Consider the following 20,320-nt stretch of genomic DNA (forward strand, 5'->3'; position numbering starts at 1 on the left):
AAAGGAAGTAGCAGCTTAGAGTCACTTGGAAAAATGACATGTGCTCCCAATGACCTTTGTCATCTTTGTTCACATAGCATTTACACTTTCTGAAACCTAAGGTTAATTGGGCCGTTTTGCAACCATGAAATCTGGAACATCCCTAATTGGCCATTTCAGCCCATGTATGGATGCTTTTGGCCTCCAGATCAACTTCTAGCTATATTTACTTTTTATTCCCGGGATGGTAAAGCTGATTTAATTTGAAGTAGCATGTGATGAACCATGACAACTTATACAGGAAGATAGGTTTTTCTCCTTAAGGGCACTGGGTAGTGACTGGCATTTTGAAGTTCCATAAGATCTCTAGTAGTTAGCAAATTTTTTTTTTCATTCGTTTATTCATTTATTTATTGAAGAAAAGTTTACTCAACAGTGGTGTATGAGATTCTGCAGATATGAGGCTAGATGAGACATGATCCATATCTTCATGGAATTCCCATTTTAGCTGTAGTGATAAGCTCATACAGTAAATAAATCATGAAAGGAATAATGACTCAGTGTGCTAAGTGCTATGGGACGATAGTTGACAACAGGATTAGTTCTTTGTGTTTGGGTGGGTAGGTGGGTAGGGATGGTGGTAGAGGACAGAAGCTTATCTCAGACATCCCAGATAAGACTTTTGAGTGTATCTTTAAAGAAGTGGTTAACTGACAAGATCAGGTAAGAGAGAATGGACATACAGAAATATTACCTATATATCTTGCATCATGTACAAATAACTATACAATATCTGCCCTTTATAGTACAGTGATTATGTGATTTTTGAAAAACGTATGATGTGAAAATTCAGGACCTTCAAGGAATAGCCCACTGTGGCTAGAGTGGAGGTTATGGAAATGAGGGGGTTGAGAGGATCAGTTAGATCCTCTTCCGTCTTTTTATCTTGTATGCAGTGAGAAATGATGGTTCTTTCAGAATTTCTCTTGTATTTGTTCTTTCCTGTCATTTCCACTGTTAACTTTCTAAGCCCAGATCCTTGTGACCACATTTCTGGGTTGCAAGAGACAAAACCATGCCCTAGTTTTACAGTTTTTTAGTTCTCTTCTCCATTATGGAATTTGGCTTGTAGGACATTTAGAAGATTGGGAAGAAATCTCTGGAGGAAGAGTATGTTTATCTTACACAGTTTGCAGTATTCCACCATTACCATAATCACCGTAATGTACTTCAGAACTTCATCTCTTTGGCTCCCCCATACCACATTTCCTAAAACATAATTTAAATTGTTATTTGCCTAGACCATCTATCATCTCATATAATATGGTATGGTGATTTGAATTGAAGAAGCATACAGCAAGCTAAAAGTTTATCTGTTTAATATCTTGAGTGCATAGTATAGCTTTGGGAGAAACAAAGCAGCTGCGAAGTCCTGTTCTAGGAGGTTGTAGTTTAGTGTCTATAATAGTACACTAAATAGTGTAGAGTAGAAATAACTAATTGATCCGAAGATGAGAAATTCCTGGGAACACTTACAAAAGAATATCCCCCTTAAAAATGAGACTGATGTGTGATACTTGATGTAGTAATAGATGAAAATTAATGAGTGTGCTTTGGTATTTGCTAGCTTTCTAACAGTGAGAAGGCTCCATACCATATCTTGGACAGACCTTGGTTTGATTTTGTTTTGCTATTTATTGACCAGGCGACTGGGGAAGTCATTTAACCCTTGGTTTCCTTACTTAAAAACTGAGAATATTTTAGTAGCTACCAAAGAGGTTGTTACAGAGATTAAATGAGAAAATGCTTGTTAAGTGCCCAGCACAAGGCCAATAAAAGCCCTAATAAATATTAACAACCTTTATTATTACATTTTGTTTAGCTCTTATGTATTTGTCTTTCTACTTTATTAAGAGTTTGGGGTTGTCAAGGGCTGTATTTTAACTTTCTTTGCATTACCGCAGCATGTAGCTTAATGTCTACAAATTCAGTAAGTGTATATTAAATGAATATAAATGGATGATTTTTTAAATACAGTTTGGTCAGTTTTTGTACCCATGCTGAAGATGCATTTTAAAAATGTTAGTTTTTGGGGATGCCTGGGTCGCTCAATTGGTTAAGCGACTGACTGACTCTTGCTTTCAGCTCAGGTCGTGATCTCAGGGTTGTGAGGTCGAGCCCCATGTCAGGCTCTGCACTGAGTACTGAGTCTGCTTGAGATTCTCTCTGCCCTCCCCCTTTTCCCTCCCTCTTGTGCTGTCTCTCTCTCTCTCTGTTGAATAAATAAATTTTTTTAGAAGATTTTATTTATTTATCTGACAGAGAGCGAGTGAGCACAAATGGAGAGTGGCAGGCAGAGGGAGAAGCAGGCCCCCTGCTGAGCAGGGAGCCCAATGCGGGACTCGATTCCAGGACCTTGGGATCATGACCTGAGCTGAAGGCAGACGCCCAACCCACTGAGCCACCCAGGCATCCCAATAAATAAATAAATCTTAAGAAAAAAAAAAGAAAGTTGTTTTTGTAAAGATAGTATTTCCTAAGCAGTTGCAAAATTCACTTACAAGAATAAGACTGATAAACAGATACTGATTTTACTAGTTCTGATTGCCTTGGTCAGTTTATTAATTCAGCCTATAAAGAGGCCTTTCTTTTCACTGTATAAAATGATTTTATAAAATGCATTTCATGAAACAATTACTGAGTCATGCAGAAAAATTTTAATTTTCTTATAAGATACAATTTTAAAAACTTTCCCCCAATTATATAAAAAATGAATGTTTATTTTAGAAACCTTATGAAACAAAAGCATAAGGTAGAGTCACCCCTCAAATCAAACCTTGGTGCTTGGAATCCTAAAATATTTACATGGAACAAATATTTGAATTCCTTTTATGTCCTGGGCACAATTTTTGGTGCTGGGGATATAGCAGTGAGCAAAACAAAGTCTACTAGTAGTTTGGCACCAGTGTGTTTGTGTGCATGCACATATGCAGATACGCCTATGCTTAAAACATGAGAATGATTTAATTCTGTGCACATTATTTTGTAACCTGCCCTTTTTTTCTTTTAGCAATATATTGTTCACTTGTTTTATGACAGTGAGTATTCTACAGGATGATAGTGGCTACTTGATAATCTCATGAATAGATGTTCTATAATAATATATGTTTAGGCATTTAATTTACTTCTATATTTTGTTATAATTTACAGTGAATATACATTTTTTCTTTCCTAGATCAATTGCAGTTCATTTAATTCCTACCATTTACTCTTAAATATATTTTTTTTTAATTATGGAGAACTTGAAGCAGTTTTGTAAAGAAGAGAGAATAAACCTCTGTGTACCCGTCACCCAATTTGAACAATTTAATACATCTGGCCAATCTTATGTAATTTATATTTCCATACACATCCCCCACCCTTTAATATTTTAAAGTAATCCCAGATATCATATCATAGCATTCTTTTTTTTAAGATTTTATTTATTTATTTATTAGCGTGTGAGCAGGTGTTAGGGGAGGAGCAGAGGGAGAGGGACAAGCATGATCCGTACTGAGCACAGAGCCCCAAATGGGGCTCAATCCATGACCCTGAAATCATGACTTGAGCCGAAATCAAGAGTCGGACGCTTAACCAACGGAGCCACCCAGGCGCCCCTCAGAGCCTTCTTAACTATTTCAGTATGCATCTCCAAAAGATAAGAATATTAAACAATATATCACCCTAATATCCTTATTTGAGGTATAATTTTAATTGTAACTTTTTCTTGAATGATAAAATATCGAGGAGAATTTGGAGAAAACTGAGATTCGTCAATATAGAATGATTCCTCCACCCTCCCATTGAAGGTATAGAAAACTTTATATTGGGACCTTGGAAAAAATATTAACAGAAATTCTTACACTGAACAGGAAATACAAAAGTGAGATAAACAAGCTTGTGGATGAGGGTAAGGTTGAAGTGGGCATTTAAATACTGAATTACCGGAGATACCGGTTGTAGCTAAAAAAAAAAAAAATTCTAATATCTGAAAACAATGTGGGAGAAGATTGCTTTTCCTCATGGTATTAGCAACGGCAGGATAATAGATTGTTCTGTCCTTCTTTATGAGATAGAAGGTCAAATGACAGGAAAGGAAGAGACTGTATTAGCCACTTACTTGTTTGTTTTTTAACTAAAACAGTTGACAGTTTTATTTCACATTTCACAGTACAAAGGAAAATTGCTTTTTTTGGGTCACCATTCTCCTGCAAAAACTGTTCTCTCTTTGATAGGAAGGGGGAGCAAGTTTTCCTTGTCACGTTGTTCGAAAACACCCCGAGTCTCAGCACCATAGTCTCCTGGCGAAGTAGAACAAGTAATATAAAATGGTTATAGAGAGGTTCCCATCTCTCCTTGTCTGTGTGGTCGAGTCATTCCTGGCCGAGTGGGCATCGTGGATTAGGCAGGAGGTCTCATCATTGGGAGCCCAGGCGTCACTGGCATGTGGCCTCCTATAGACGACCTCATTCCAGGAGCAGGTCCCACTGGCATTATCCCAGGAGGAGGAGGGCCCCCATATGGGGTGCTGGCATCATACCAGCATGAGGAGGACCTGGGAGACTGGGGGGAGGCAGGATTATTGCCCCTGCAGGAGGAGGAGCAGAGGTATTTTTCCTTGTTGAAATGTAGGGGTTGTTTTGTCGATCAGGCTCTGGGTCGGCTCTTCCATCCATTTCTGACAGTAGTCTTTCATGTTATCTTTGTGTTTCCCGCCACTGCGGTGTGTCTTTCTCATAGATGGAGAGTCATGGGTGAGGGTATGTGCCACAGTAGTCACAATAAAGCTTAGGCATGTTGCTGTGCAGGCCGTTGACCACTCTGTCCCATGCCACCCAGAAATGACTGCCACTTACTTGTTTTAATAAGACAGTTCTGGGGTATGTCTGCTTAAGTATGTAATAAGCCCTATCTATCCAGTTCCATGAGAGAAATATCTTGTGCATTATTTGTTCTTCATGGAATTCCCTAGCACCTGGGAGAGTGTATGCTCTAAAGGCACTAGTTAAGAATTTTTTGGACCTCTGGTTAAAAACATAAAGTTATGATGAAATTCCAGGGTGTTAAAAACCGCAGTATGACAAGTATAGATGAAATTATGCTATTGTATTGTGTTTGCCAAGGCAATAAAATAGGAAAATGTGTTTGTGTGTATGTATATATGTATTTTATTTTATTTTTATTTTTTAAAAAGATTTTATTTATTTATTTGAGAGACAGAGAATGAGAGAGAGAGCTTAAGAGGGGGGAGGGTCAGAGGGAGAAGCAGACTTCCTGCTGAGCAGGGAGTCCGATGCGGGACTCGATCCCGGGACTCTAGGATCATGACCTGAGCTGAAGGCAGTCGCTTAACCAACTGAGCCACCCAGGCGCCCTGTATATATGTATTTTAAATTGGCTTTTAATTATGAGGTTTTTTTTAGCTATAGATGAAATTCCAGGGTGTTAAAAACCGCAGTATGACAAGTATAGATGAAATTATGCTATTGTATTGTGTTTGCCAAGGCAATAAAATAGGAAAATGTGTTTGTGTGTATGTATATATGTATTTTATTTTATTTTTATTTTTTAAAAAGATTTTATTTATTTATTTGAGAGACAGAGAATGAGAGAGAGAGCTTAAGAGGGGGGAGGGTCAGAGGGAGAAGCAGACTTCCTGCTGAGCAGGGAGTCCGATGCGGGACTCGATCCTGGGACTCTAGGATCATGACCTGAGCTGAAGGCAGTCGCTTAACCAACTGAGCCACCCAGGCGCCCTGTATATATGTATTTTAAATTGGCTTTTAATTATGAGGTTTTTTTTTAGCTATAAGGGTTTTCAAAGCCAACAATATAAAAATTATTTAAAATTAAACCATAATTGAAATGATTAGTTTTCATTTAAAACAGCAGAAAGGGAAAGAGGAAATAAAGACAAATGACATAAAACAGGAATTGTTTACCAAAATAAATCATGTGTTTTCACTTGACAGACACCCCAGAGACCATCTTTTTGCCTCAGTTACATTAGTAACATTTCCGTTGTTCAACATGTTGAGAAAATAAGACCTGTGAAGTAATAGAAAATTCTTAGTGTTTACTGGATTCACTTGGAGGACCTATGACTTGTTTGTTTAAAGTGAGCCAGATTATGAGCCTGCTTTGGAAAAAACTTTCGTAACTTCTGAAGAAGTATGTAGTGGTTAGATTACCTTTTGGCTTAGTATTAAAGAGATTTGTTAGTATAAGGCTGTCTCCCTCACTATATCATGTGCATGGCTCATTGTGAGTTGCTTGTGCTTACTTAGCCATGAAGGACATGAAGCACCTTTGCTTTCTGAGGCATAGTAGTGAATATTTTTGAAAATTTAAGAGACTGACTCTTTTTCTGGTAGGGATATGTATATAGTCTTTGGTTCATAGTACCTACTTTGCTCTTTCCCCCTGCTCATTAGCCCCTTTCTATTTTTCTTTCTTTCTTACCACATCCATGTCTTAGCCATTCTTTCACCAATATCTTTAATTCCTTTGTCTCATTGTTCTTCTGCAGCATGTGTCTGGCAAAATGCCAGATTCCACTGTGTGCTTTTTCCTTACATACTTTAAGACTTCTCAGCAGTGCTGAAGAAAATATGAAACCTCGAAGATGGTTCTCTCACTAGGCCTCAACAAGGCCTGCAATGCTATCTAGTAATCTTTTTAAACTTTATGAGGTGTTTTGTTTTGTTTTGTTTTTGTTCTCCACTCTGGCTATTTCAGATATAGTCCTATATTCTCAAATCTCAGATTTTAACTTCCTAACTCAAATGAATATCCCTCTGACTTCCTAAAGCAAATAGAAGTCAATATATAAGAGCTCCCATGACCACTAATGTGTTTAAGTCTGCCCATCCTTTCCTCCTATTATAATGAGAGAGGTATCCCTAAGGGCCCTTTGAGGTTAAGTCAGTCCCATCCACATGTGCTTCGGATCTCATTCCTTCCATCCTTTTCAGGGACATGCTTTAGTAGTTGTTAGCTCTTCTTGTCACTTGTATTTTCAATTTTCCCTTATTTTCCAGATTCATTCAAAACAGCATTTATACTTATTCAAGCATTTCCAATGGGTTTTTGCTTGTTTGACTTTATCTTCTTTCTCAAACTCATGTCTCCAGTCACTTATCCTTTCCAGAAACTTCAAGTGGAGGGTGATCCATAATTATTGTTTCTACCTCTTCACTTGATTCTGTTGTCTCATACCATTGCAGTTTGGCTTCTGCCTTTACCATGCCACTAGATTGCTCTTGCTGTAATCACAAATAATTTCCTTACAACTACATTTATTTATTTATTTGATTTTTAAATTTTTTTAGTTTTAAAGATTTTATTTGTTAGAGAGAGAGAGCACATGCAAGGAGAACGGCAGGCAGAGGGAGAGGGTTCCCCGCCGAGCAAGGAGCCCTATGCGGGACTCGATCCCAGGACCCTGGGATCATGGCCTGAGCCTAAGGCAGACACTTAACCGACTGAGTCACCCAGACATCCCTCCTTACAACTACATTTAGGTACTTTTTTTTTTTTTTTTGGTAATTGTTATTGAGATGTAATTTACATAGAATAAAATTAACTTTTTTTGGGGGGGGCCTCAACAATAATCATTTTGAGATTTGTTTAGGATCTTGAATGTAGTAGTTAGGTTTTATTGCAGAGTATTTGTTAGGGTGGCCAGTGATGTGGGCGGCAAAGAATTGCACAAAACACAGAGCAACAAGCAGGACAGAGTTCACTCGCTCTCAAAGGGTGGAGAGAGGCCAGACATCAAGAGAGATGTTGGCCCCAAGTTTCTATTAGTCTGGGCCTTTTAAGGAGTTTTAAGGATGTGAGAGGGTTGTAGCTGTGCTGATGGGGGAGGGTGGATGAAGAGGTGGTCAGCTCTTGGCCAGGTAGAGCAGGAGGTGACAGGTTTCTTGGGGGGCTCTGTTCGTGGTTTGTCTGGGATGTGGGTTGTGGTCCAGCTAGAGAAGAGTATGTTTTGTGGTTGTGGTCTATTTCCTGAGAATGAGGGGCACCATGACCTGGAAAAACAAAGCGTCAGGACCAAGTACAGACACTTGTGAGTTTTGTCTGTAAGCTTGGCAGGGGAGGGGGGCTTTGAACAGAAAACCCTTTCAGTATTCTAGTGTATGGATTTACCATAGTTTGTTTATTCATCCACTAGTTGATGGATTTGGATTTTTTTTTTCCAGTTTTTGGTTGTTTTGAATGAGGCTGCTATGAATATTTGTGTACAGGTCTTTGGTGGACATTTGTTCTTATTTTTCTCAGGTAAATACCTAGAAGTAGAATTGTGTAAGTGTGTGCCTATAAGTTTAGAAGAACTGCTAATCTGTTTTTTTTTTTAAGGTGACTATTTAACTTTTCCTATATCAGCGTATGAGAGATTCTCTTGTTCTACATCCTTACCAATACTTGGTATTGTCTTTTTAATTTTAGCCATTTTTGTGGGTTGGTGGTGGTATCTTATTGTAGTTTTATTTTTTATTTCTCTCATGACACATGTGCTTATTAGCCATTTGTATATTTTTTTGTGAATGCTCATATTTTTTGCCATTTTTATTTTTGGATTTTTGTCTTACTATTGATAAGAATTCTTCATATATTAGGACACAATTCTTGTATCATATATGTGCCTTTTTTGTTCCCCCAGAGCCACTTAGACTACGTAATTCTGTATCAGTGTTTGTGTGTGTGTCGGGGATGGGGTGGGGTGTCTGGGATTTAAGTGAAAATAATACAGTACTTCTAAAAGCAAGGAAAATGATTCTTTGTCAGAAGATGAAATAGTCTACCAAACCAGAACCGGAGATAATCCAGATACAGGGACTCTGAAGTTACAATGATTACTGTGTTAAAAGTATCTGGTGAAAGGTGGACAACACCTGTGAAGAGTTAGGAGAATTTACCAGGGCAATGGAAATTATTGAAAAAAATTGTATAAATAAAGAAGCTAGAAATAAAAGATATGAAATAAAGAACTTGAATTGGTTGATAGTATTGTTTGTTTTCTATATCCTTACTGATTTTTTGTAAACTTACTGTATCAATTATTGGGAGAGGAGTGTTGAAATCTCCAATGATTATTTTGGATTTGTCCTTTTCTCCTTTCAATTCTTTCAGTTTTTGTTCCATTTTTTTATAAGCTGTGTTTTAGTGTTCTTACATGTGTAGGGTTGTTATGTCTTCTGGTAAATTGACCCTTTTATCCCTCTTTATCTCTGCTGACATTAATTTTTCCACAGTCTTCTTTGACTGATATCAATACAAACACAATACAAAGCTACTTCAGCTTTGTTTTGATTAGTTTCACACGGCATGTATTTTTTCCAGCCTTTTATTTAACCTCTTTGTGTCTTTATATTTAAGGTGAGTTTTTTGTAGACAGCATGTAGTTGGATCTTGCCTTTTTAATCCAATCTCACAATCTGTTTTTTAATTGGAATGGTATATATATATATCTTTTGAAATTCTTCATATTTATTTTTCACATAATTTTAAATATTAAACAATAGCTTCAATTTTAAAGTAAACATCCTGTTATTTTTTATTTTATAGGATTTTGTATGTCAACTATCCATTTGGTTATTTCAGATCTTCACAATTCCTCTAATACAAAAGAGCTTCTGAATCATTTCTATTCTGGCAAAGCATGAGTTGTAGAAAAGTTTGTGGCAACTGAAATTGCATGATTTTTTTTAAAATTACTCATTAGTTTATGGACAGTTTAACTTAGGCCATTTAAAGAGAATGATGAATGTATTATTGGCTTACGTTTGTATGCTAATCACAGCAAGCTATGAATTCAGGATTAGCATAAAATGCTTAATTACAAATAGATGTGACAGTAATGTGATAACTAAGAAGTTAAATTCTGATCATTTCTGCTTTCTGCTTAACAGTTCTTATAGTGGTATTGGCAATAGCAGAAGTCACAGGGTGGAGGGTAAGACTGTTCATTGAATTTTACAGACTAAAATAATAAGTTAATTACTCTTTATAAAACACTATTTGGGGATTTTTGCTTTTATACTTCTCTAAAAGAAATTGGGTGAAAAGATCCTTTCAGGTGAATAGATCTGAACTTGACAAATAAGTAAATTAAATGTCCAGTTCAATTAATTTAAAGTTAAAGATTTTTTTAACTGAGTTTATCATACTTTCTTTTTAAAAAATTTTTTTTAATGATTTTATTTATTTAATTGACATAGAGAGAGACACAGCGAGAGAGGGAACACAAGTGGTGGGCAGTGGGAGAGGGAGAAGCAGGCTCCCCACCGAGCACGGAGCCCGATGCAGAGCTCAATCCCAGGACCCTGGGATCATGACCTGAGCCAAAGGCAGATGCTTTAACGACTGAGCCACCTAGGCTCCCCCCCAAAATTGTTTTTTTTAATTTAAATTCAATTAATTAACATAATGTATTATTAGTTTCAGAGGTAGAGGTCAGTTGATTCATCAGTCTTATACCCAGTGCTCATTACATCATGTGCCCTCCCTAACGTCCATCACCCACTTACCCCATCCCCTCACTCACCTCCCCTCCATCAACCCTCAGTTTGTTTCCTATGATTAAGAGTCTCTTATGGTTCTCCCTCTCTGATTTCATCTTGTTTCATTTTTTCCTCTCTTCCCCTATGATCCTGTGTTTTGTTTCTTAAATTCCACATATGAGTGAGATCATATGGTAATTGTCTTTCTCTAACTGACTTACTTCGCTTAGCATAATACCCTCTAGTCCCATCCACATCATTGCAAATGGCAAGATTTCATTTTTTTGATGGCTGAGTAGTATTCCATCATATATATATGTATATGTACACACACACGCACACACACACCACATCTTCTTTATCCATTCATCTGTTGATGGACATCTTGGCTCTTTCCATCGTTTGGCTATTGTGGACATTGCTGCTGTAAACATTGAGGTGCAGGTGCCCCTTCAGATCACTACATCTGTATCTTTGGGGTAAATCCCTGGCAGTGCACTTGCTGGATGGTAAAGTAGTTCTGTTTTCAACTTTTTGAGGCGTTTCCATTTTGTTTTCCAGAGTGGCTGCACCAGCTTGTGTTCCCACCAACAATGTAAGAGGGTTCCCCTTTCTCTGCATCCTCACCAACATCTGTCATTTCCTGTGTGGTTAATTTTAGCCATTCTGACTAGTGTGCAGTGGTATTTCATTGTGGTTTTGATTTGTATTTCCCTGATGCCAAGTGATGTGCAGCATTTTTTCATGTGTCTGTTGGCCATTTGTATGTCTTTTTTGGAGAAATGTCTGTTCATATCTTCTACCCATTTCTTGATTGGATTTTTTGTTCTTTGGGTGTTGAGTTTGATAAGTTTTTTCTTTATAGATTTTGGATACTAGCCCTTTATCTGATATGTCATTTGCAAATATCTTCTCCCATTCTGTTAGTTGTCTTTTGGTTTTGTCAACTGTTTCCTTTGTTGTGCAAAAACTTTTTATCTTGATAAAGTCCCAATAGTTCCTTTTTGCTTTTGTTTTCCTTTCTTTTGGAGACAAGTCTAGCAAGAAGTTGCTGTGGCCGAGGTCACAGAGGTTGCTGCCCTTGTTTTTCTCTAGGATTTTGATGGATTCTTATCTCAGTTTAGGTCTTTCATCCATTTCGAGTCTATTTTTGTGTCTGGTATAAGAAAAGTCCAGTTTCATTCTTCTGCGTGTGGCTGTCCAATTTTCCCACCGCCATTTTTGAAGAGACTGTCCTTTTTGCATTGGATATTCTTTCCTGCTTTGTCGAAGATTAGTTGACCATAGGGTTGAGGGTCCATTTCTGGGTTTTCTATTCTGTTGCATTGATCTATGTGTCTGTTTTTGTGCCATGCTGTCTTGATGATTACAGCTTTGTAATAGAGCTTGAAGTCTGGAATTGTGATGTGACCAGCTTTGGTTTTCTTTTTCAACATTCCTTTGGCTATTTGGGGTCTTTTCTGGTTCCATACAAATTTTAGGATTATTTGTTTCAGCCCTGTGAAAAAAGTTGATGGTATTTTGATAGGGACTGCATTGAATATATAGATTAGGAAGCATAGACATTTTAACAATATTTGTTCTTCCAGTCCACGAGCATGGAACATTTTCCATTTCTTTGTGTCTTCCTCAACTTCTTTCATGAGTGTTCTGTAGTTTTCTGAGTACAGATCCTTTGCCTCTTTGGTTAGGTTTATTCCTAGGCGTCTTACGGTTTTTGGTGCAATTGTAAATGTGATTGACTCCTTAATTTCTCTTTCTTCTCATTGTTAGTTTGTAGAAATGCAACTGAGTTCTGTGCATTGATTTTATATCCTGTCACTTTGCTGAAATCCTGTATGAGTTCTAGCAATTTTGGGGTGGAATCTTTTGGGTTTTCCACATAGAGTGTCATGTCATCTGTGAAGAATGAGAGTTTGACTACTTCTTTGCCCATTCAGATGCCTTTTATTTCTTTTTGTTGTCTGATTGCTGAGGCTAGGACTTCCAGTACTATGTTGAACAACAGTGGTGAGAGTGGACATCCCTGCCGTGTTCCTGACCTTAGGGGAAAAGCTCTCAGTTTTTCCCCATTGAGAATGAGATTCGCTGTGGGCTTTTTGTATATGGCTTTTATGATATTGAGGTATGTTCCCTCTGTCCCTACACTGTGAAGAGTATTAAGAAAGGATGGTGTACTTTGTCAGATGCTTTTTCTGCATTTATTGAGAGGATCATATGTTTCTTGTCTTTTATTAATGTAGTGTGTCACGTTGATTGATTTGTGGATGTTGAACCACCCTTGCAGCCCAGGGATAAATCCCACTTGGTCGTGGTGAATTATCTTTTGAATGTACGGTTGGATCCTATTGGCTAGTATCTTGGTGAGAATTTTTGCATCCATGTAAATCAGGGATATTGGTCTGTAATTCTCCTTTTTGATGGGGTCTTTGTTTGGTTTTGGGATCAAGGTAATCTTGGTCTCATAGAAAAGGTTTGGAAGTTTTCCTTCCATTTCTATTTTTTGAAACAGAAGAATAGGTATTAATTCTTCTTTAATTCTTCTTTAAACGTTTGGTAGAATTCCCATGGGAATCCATTCCATCGGGCCCTGGACTCTTGTTTGTTGGGAGATTTTTGATTACTGCTTTAGATTCCTTGCTGGTTATGGGTCTGTTCAGGTTTTCTATTTCTTCCTGTTTCAGTTTTGGTAGTTTCTATATCTCTAAGAATGCATCCATTTCTTCCAGATTGCCTAATTTGTTGGCATATAGTTGCTGATAATATGTTCTTATAATTGTATTTCTTCAGTGTTGGTTGGCTCCATATATATTTTAATGTAATTAGCCAATAGAATTTTGTTAACTACATTTTTTCCAGTTTTTCCTTAGTAGTTGCTCTAGGGATTATAGTATTTATCTTTACTGTAATCAACTTTGGGTTGACTTAATTCCAGTAAAATATAGCAAATTTGCTTCAATACAAGTCCATTTCTTTTCCCTTTCTTTTATATTTGTATATAAAAATATCACATCTATTTATATTTTTATATATACATATACCATATCTAAGTATGTTATAATTTCAATAATACAATACTGTAATTATTCAAATAATCTTACATTTTCAAAGATAAATATATCTTTTATGTTTATGTAAATATTTACCATTTCCTTTAATTCAGAAGTTCTTTTTCTTTATTATTTCTTATAAAGAAGTTCTGCTAGCAATAGATTTTTTTCAGTTTTTGTTTATCTGGGAATGTCCTTATTTCCCCTGCATTTTTAGATGATAAATTTGTTGTATTTAGAATTCTTAGAGATACTATTCTTTTAGCCCTTTGAGTGTTTCCTTTCACTATCTTTGGACTGGCGTGGTTTCTGATGAGAAGTCCGCTGTTAATCATATTCTTGTTCTACTATTCATGATGAGTCATTCTCTCTTGCTGCTTTCTCAAGACTTTTTGTCTTTTAGCAGTTTGACTACAGTGTGCCTAGATGTGGATCTTTTTGTGTTTATCTTACTTGGGATTTGTTTACCTTCTTGGATGTATAAATTAATGTTGTCAAATTTGGAAGATTTTTTGTTTTTTTTAAAGATTTTATGTATTTATGATATGCATGCACATGAGGGGTAAGGGCAGTGGGCGAGGGAGAAGCAGCCTTCCCTCTGAGCAGGGAGACTGATGTGGCGCTCAATCCCAGGACCAAAGGCAGACGCTTAACTGACTGAGCCATGCAGGTGCCCCCAAATTTGGGAAGTTTTCAGCCACTGTTTTTTCACATAATTTTTTCTGACCCTTATTTTGTCTTTTCTCCTGAGACTCCCAATACATGTGTATTGCTATGTTGTATGTATCACCAGTCTCTGAGACTGTTTCTTTACTTTTTTGGGGGAAGATAGTTTTACTTAGCTGTCTGAAAGTCTGTTGATTCTTTCATCTGTTATCTCAAATATGCTGTTGAGTTCTCCTAGTGTATTTTTCATGAAAGATATTTTTCACGTCTAAATCTTACTTTTTATTAGTTTCTGTTTCTTTATTGAGATTCTGTGTTGAGTCATCTTCATGGTATTTTTCTTTAATTTCTTGAACATAGTTTCACTTTTCTAAGCATATTTAAAACAGCCACTTTGAAGCCTTTGTCTAATATATTCAATATCTAGGTCTTCTGTGAGTCATTTTCCATGACTGTTTTCTTTTCTGTTGATTGCTTTAATTTTATTGACTGCTTTCCTGAATATGGGTCATACTTTACTATTTCTTTGTATGTTTCATAATCTTTTTTATTTGTTTTATTTAAAACTAGGCATTTAAAGTAATGTGCTGTAGACACTCTGGTTTCTCCCCTTTTTCCTCCTAGGCCTTTTTTTTTTTTTTTTAACTTTCCTGGACTAAACTGTGACATCTATCTTTTTGCAGTATTTGGCTATTAATGCCTCCATTAAGTTGTTTTATTTTTATTTTTTAGCCAGGATTATTTGGGATTTCCCCTGTTTCTGTGTTGTTTAGTGATCAGCCAATGATTTGGGCAGAGGTTGTGCTCAAATATGTTGAACCTTTATGATTTCTACTCTCTGCTGATGTAGGTGTGTATGGGTTGGAGACCACATTCAAAGCTGGAGCTAGTTTTCAAGTCTTTTTTGGCTTTTACTTTTCATTGGGTTTTGTGGGTCTCCTGTGTTCATATGCAAATTTTCCAGTCAGTAACTGGTATGTGGAGAGCTCATCCTTTCTGTGGCTCTCTCATTTTCAGAATCTCCCTGTTAAATTTCTGGCTGGTTTATTGCTTACCCAAGCTTGGCTGTCAAAGCTATGGGTTTGATAATTTATTTATTATTAGGCTTACCAGTTTTAGTTGACAGAATTGCCAGTTTTCAATTCCTGTCCCAAATTGAGCCCATTTTTTTCTGGCAGCAAAGCTGCTATTCTTCATAGTCAACTTTGCCCTGGTAAAAATACAGTTCTTGCTACTGATGGGATTGGGGGATGGGTGACGGTAACAGCCCTAGCCTGGAAGGCCACAGAATCTTTCTGTTATTATCCAAAGCCGTGGGAGGGTTTTAAGGATAAATGCTTTTCAATGTATTGGCTGCTTTTGTGTCAATTTTTTTGAGGCACAAAATTTTTTTTAAGATTTTATTTATTTGTAATAGAGAGAGAGAACACAAGCAGGGGCACTGCACAGGGAGCCCAAGGTGGGGCTCAATCCCAGGACCCTGGGATCATGACCTGGGCCGAAGACAGATGCTTAACCACTGAGCCACCCAGGCGTCCCAAAATGGTTGATTTTGATGATGTTGTGCAGTGTTTTGTTTGAGGAGCATTTGCCAGCCTCTTCACACTATCGTAACCAAAGTGGGGAGTGTCCTTACGTATTTTAGTTTAAATCTACAGTCTTGCCACTTTTTTCTATTTGTCATAATCTGTTCTTTGTTCCTCTCTGAACTCCCCCTTGCCTTTTTGGATCAATAGAGTAATTTTTATTTCATTTTATCTCCACTATTGGTGTATTAGTGTTACCTCATTGCTTTTTGTTTTTAGTGATTCCTCTCAGGTTTAGAATATGACTTTTTACTTACCAAAAATCTTTCTTCAGATAATTTTATATCACTTCACACATCATGTGAGGCCCTTGTAAGAGTACACTTCCATTTTTCATCTCCTTTCCTTTGTGCTGTTTTGTTGTTTTACTTGTACATATGTTATTTAACTCCGTTAGTTTTTATTTTTGGTTTAAACAGTTTTAAATAAATGAAAAAATGGGGAAAGTGTTCTTTTTTTCTGTTTTAAGTCACTAAGACCTCTTTTTAAAAATTGTGGTAAAAGAGCGTTGCCTGGCTGGCTCAGTCTGTGGAGCATGTGACTATCTTGGGATTGTGAGTTCAAGCCCCACATTAGGAATGGCACCTACTTAAAAAAGATAAAATCGTGGTAAAAGAAACATAAATTCTTGTTAAATTTACTACCTTTTGATAGGCACCATCCTAATGGGTGTAAGGTGATGGGTGTAAGGTGATATGTTGAGGTAGTTTCTTTCTAATTTGTTGAGTGTTTTTATCATGAAAGGGTGTTGAATTTTGCCAGATACTTTTTCTGTGTCAATTGAGATATGATCATATGGTTTTCATACTAAATTTTTTAAATGATTGCCTTTTAAATTTTTTCTAAGAGAGAGAGGGTGTGAACTGGGGGTGAGGGGCAGAAGGAGAGAGGAAATCCCAAGTAGGCTCCACCTCCAGCACAGAGCCCAACAGGGGGCTCGATCTCAGCGACCCTGAGATCATGACCTGAGCAGAAATTAAGAGTTAGATGCTTAACTGACTGAGCCACTCAGGTGCCCCTAAATTATTGCTTTTTACTTGTTGAACTATTATTACATTCCAGGTATAAATTCTACTTGGTAATGGTGTATAATTCTTTTAATGTGTTATGAATTTAGTTTGCTAGTATTTTGTTGAGGATTTTTGCATCAGTATTCATTAAGGATATTGGTCTGTAGTTTTCATGTTGTATCTTTGTGTGGTTTTGGTATCATAGTGATGCTGGCCTTACAGAGTAAGTTTGTAAGTGTTCCTTCCTCTACAGTGTTTTGGAAGAGTTTGAGGAGTGTTGGTGCTAATTCTTCTTTAGATGTTTGATAGAATTCTCCAGCGAAGCCTTTTCGTTTTGGGATTTTCTTTGTTGAGAGAGTTTTGATTACTCCTTCAATCTCCTTAGTAGTTCCAGGTCTGCTGAGATTTTTAATTTCTTCAGGATTCAGTCTTGGTAGGTTATATGTTTCTAAGAATTTAACAGTTTCTTCTGTGTTATCTAATTTGTTGGTTTATAACTATGCATAGTAGTCTCCTATAATTGTTTTTATTTCTGTGACCCGTGTCCCCTCTTTCATTTCTAATTTTAGTTGGGTCCTCTCTCTCTCTCAAGTCTAGCTAAGAGTTTGTTAATTTTGTTGATCTTTTCAAAAAACAAACTGGGTTTTTGTCTTAGTCTATTTAGGTTGCTATAACAAAATACCACAGACTGGGTACCTTATAAAAAATTTGTTTCTCACAGTTCTGGAAGCTTGGAAGTCTAAGGTTGAAGGTGGTGGGATGGTTATAGTCAGGTGAAAGCTTTCTTTCTTGTTCATAGTGGGCACCTTGCTGTGTCCTCATATGGAGGAAGGGGCTAAGGATCTCTTTGGCACCTCTTTTATAAGGCACAAATCATGAGGGCTCCTTAGTTGTTCAAGGAGTTAGACTTGTTCTGGTATGCAGTTTAAGTTACCTTGTGGATTGGCTCAGTGTTTTTAAGACTTGTTTTTAATTTCCTGTTTGGAGAATCTAAAGTAGCATTTATGTTTTGGTGATGTAGTAGCCTTTCTAAAACAAGATCATTGAGGGATCTCTGTTGGCAACCTTTATTTATATTATGAGTTTTCTCAGCTTCTCTTAGTGGGAAGGATTTTCAGCCGCATGTGATCTCTGGGAGTTGTTCTTTTTCAGCTCCCTTGTAATTTTTTTCCTTAAGAAATTGATTTTCTTCAGTTTTTTAGAGTGTTTTTTAATGATGCAGAGATTGGTATTCAGCTAAAGAGTCAAGGGAGTTCCTACATAGATTGCTAGGTCTCTTCTCACAGGTCTTCTGTGATGTAGATTTTATTTGCATTACCTCCCAAACTCCCATTGCTGTTTCTTCAACTCAACAAAGTTATTGGCCTGTGTTTGAGTTTACCTTTCCCTGTGTTATAATCTGGACATATCCTCTAGATCTAAAGCATGGGTGACAGGGCTTATTTCTTTCCCTTTTCTTAGGAATCTCAGTCCTGAAATGCCTCTTACCTAATGTTTGAAAATAGTTGTTTTCTATGTTTTGTTGATTTTTCTAGTTGTTTGCTACAGATAGATAATTCTGGATCTTGTTACTCGCTTATAGTTGGAAGTGGAAATTCTGTATTGGACACTTAAAATCTTTAAGTTGTTTGAATTTTCAGTAGCTTTTAACATGGTTACTACCTTCTTGTCCTTCATGTCAACATTTCTTAAATATATTTTCCTGAGATATGTTTTTTCTTTGACCCTTATTTCTTAGACACTCTTTAATCAAATGATATTTAATCAAAACCAGTTCCTATTGATAATGTCTCTTTAATATTTTGAATAACTTCTGTTCATTCTTACTGCTAATACTGTATTCTATGCATCCATATTTTGAATCTGCTCTTAACTATAGTTTATCTTCTCACTTTTGCTTACTGTATATATTTCCACTGCATGAGAGGGGAAGTGATTTTTTATTTTTTTGAGTATTGTTGACACACAGTGATATATCAGTTCAGGTGTACACATAGTTCACATAGTGAACATAGTACACATAGGTTCACATAGTGACTCAGCAAGTTTACACATTATGCTATGGCTACCACAAGTGTAACTACCGTTTGTCCCTATCCATCGCTATTAGATCATCAGCTATAATCCTTATGCTGTGCTTTTTATTCCCATACTTTACTAATTCCATAACTGGAAGCTTGTATTTCCCACTCTCCACCCGTTTTGCCCAATCCCCACCTCTGTCCCCTCTGACAACCATCAGTTTGTTCCTTGTATTTATAGGTCTGATTTTGATTTTTACTCATTTTTTTAAAGATTCCATGTATGAGTGAAATCATATGGTATTTACCTTTCTCAGTCTGACTTATTTCACTTAGCATGGTAACCACTAGGTCCATCCAGTGTTGTCTGAAATCTCAACTTTTTTTTTATGGCTATGTAATATTTCAGTGTGTGTATGTGTGTGTGTGTGGGTGTATGTGTGTGTGTGTGTTTGTGTGTAGCACGTATTCATTACCCATTCAAAAACTGTTAAGACACTTAAGTTGCTTCCACATCTTGGCTATTGTAAATAATGCTCTGATACACATAGGGGTACATATGTCTTTTTGATTTAGTGTTTTCATTTTCTTTAGGTAAAGAGTAGTAGAATTACTGGATCATATGGTATTTCTGTTTTTAATTTTTTGAGGAACCTCCGTACAAGTTTCCACAGTGGTTGTACCAATTTACATTCCCAGGAACAGTATATGAGGGTTCCTCTTTCCACATTCTTGCCAATACTCGTTATTTCTTAAGTTTTTGATGTTAGCCATTCTGGCAGGTGTGGGTGATAACTCATTGTGGTTTTGATTTACATTTCTCATGATTAGTGATGTTGAGCATCTTTTCATGTATCTGTTGGTCATCTGAATGTCTTTGGAGAAATGGCTATTCAGATCCTCTGCCCATTTTTAAATCAGATTGTTATTTATTTTTTTTGGTGTTGTGTAAGTTCTTAATATAATTTGTATATTAACCCCTTATTGGATACATCATTTGCAAATATCTTCTCCCATTTAGTAGGTTCTCTTTTTTGTTTTGTTGATTGTTTCCTTTGCTGTGCAAAAGATTTGTATTTTGATGTAGTCCCCATAGTTTATTTTTGCTTTTGTTTGTCTTGTCAAATTGACATATCTAGAAAAATGTTGCTATGGTTAATGTCAGAGAAATTACTGCCTATGTTTTCTTCTAGGATTTTTATAGTTTCAGGTCTCACCTTTAAATCTTTAATACATTTCAAGTTTATTTTTGTGTATGATATTAAAAGGTGATCTAGTTTCGTTCTTTTACATGTAGCCATGCAGTTTTCCCAGCACAAACTTTTGAAGAGACTGTCTTTTCCCCATTGTATCTTCTTGCCTCCTTTGTCATTGATTAATTGACCATACAATTGTGAGTTTATCTGGGCTCTCTATTCTGTTCCGTTGATCTGTGTGTCTGTGTACTGTGCCAGTACCATTATT

At 36.6% G+C, this 20,320-nt stretch overlaps 1 protein-coding gene and 1 pseudogene across 1 annotated transcript in view; one reads left to right on the forward strand and one right to left on the reverse strand.

Moving 5' to 3' along the window:
* Nucleotides 1-20,320, forward strand: part of STK3 (serine/threonine kinase 3) — a 267,876-nt gene that overhangs the window by 18,423 nt on the left and 229,133 nt on the right. The gene's annotated exons all lie outside the window — the stretch shown is intronic.
* LOC114215097 (U1 small nuclear ribonucleoprotein C pseudogene) lies at nucleotides 4,351-4,814 on the reverse strand (annotated as a pseudogene).

The sequence above is a fragment of the Eumetopias jubatus genome, unplaced genomic scaffold, assembly GCF_037043125.1.
Source record: "Eumetopias jubatus isolate StellerSeaLion01/CBP00866 unplaced genomic scaffold, mEumJub1_p1.0 scaffold_4, whole genome shotgun sequence".
Classification (NCBI taxonomy): domain Eukaryota; kingdom Metazoa; phylum Chordata; class Mammalia; order Carnivora; family Otariidae; genus Eumetopias; species Eumetopias jubatus.